The sequence below is a fragment of the Penaeus monodon genome, chromosome 33 (assembly GCF_015228065.2).
Source record: "Penaeus monodon isolate SGIC_2016 chromosome 33, NSTDA_Pmon_1, whole genome shotgun sequence".
Lineage (NCBI taxonomy): Eukaryota > Metazoa > Arthropoda > Malacostraca > Decapoda > Penaeidae > Penaeus > Penaeus monodon.
This window is the reverse complement of record NC_051418.1, coordinates 15,570,283-15,571,340: the sequence shown is the minus strand read 5'-3', so window position 1 is coordinate 15,571,340 and position 1,058 is coordinate 15,570,283.

Sequence of the window (1,058 nt, the reverse complement as noted above, 5' to 3'; positions counted from 1 at the left end):
ACGCACGCCCACGACGCCCCCAGAGCCTCGCGGTGTCTCTGCTCCCAGGTCGGATTGCAGTCCGGAGTATCTGGTTGTTGGTCACAGGGGAGGGGGGGAGGCTAGCACGTGATGTAGAGTCATACACTCGTATGTGTGTCAAAGGCAAGACGCGGAGAACCTGTATCTGGCTCGCTCGTTTCCCCGGAAGGCCCGCGCTGGGTCGTTCAGCAGGACAACTGCATTGCCCAATAAACTGAGGGTTTTCTTAGAGACGAGGAAATGGTTTCTTGGGCAAGCAGTATCGAATGTCAGACATGGAGAAGGCCAAGATGTCCTTCTTTATCCAAGGTTAATATGTCCTAATTGAAGACGTTATTCGGAAGGATTTGTGTCTCCAAGGTCAGGAAGTTGTCCAAGAAAGATCGCCTTGGCCGGCTGCGCCTTCTTGGTTTGTATTCGAACTTCAGCTGAACCGATTCAGAGGAATTCCTTCCTCCTCCAGCGGGTCTTCAGCGGGAGAGTCGCGGCTTGAGTCAGCAGTGTGGTCGAAGGCAGGCTCGACATTACTTGGACTAAGGTCACTGCAAAAGGTAGATGACCGGGCCGAAAAAAATACCATTCACTGGTCCATATCTGACACACGGGAAAAGGCGCCCTTAAGGACAGAATACGCAGAGGTGTCCCCTTGTGGTCTAAACTATAGAATGATGTATCGGTTGAAATAACAAATGCAAGCTCGCGTGCGGAGACGTGATCCATCAGCTGGCACTCGGACAGGAGGCATCCCCGGCTGGGCCCTCGCCGAACGCCGGGGGGTCGGGCCTGCTGGCGCCGACGTCGAGGCTGGGAGCCGCCTTGATCATTGCCTTAGGATTGCGTTATTAGAAGGCACGAAGAAAATAATGCATAGTTTCAGGTAATTTGTTTTATCTGTATAATTTACTGTTCAGTTCCGCTGTCATCCGAAAGTATATAATGACATCCTGCTCCTAAAAAAGAGTCCTGGCAAGTCGAGGAACGAAACAGCCTTTGACAATTAAATCATCTCTTCCGAAACCGCTTCCACTTGTATGCTT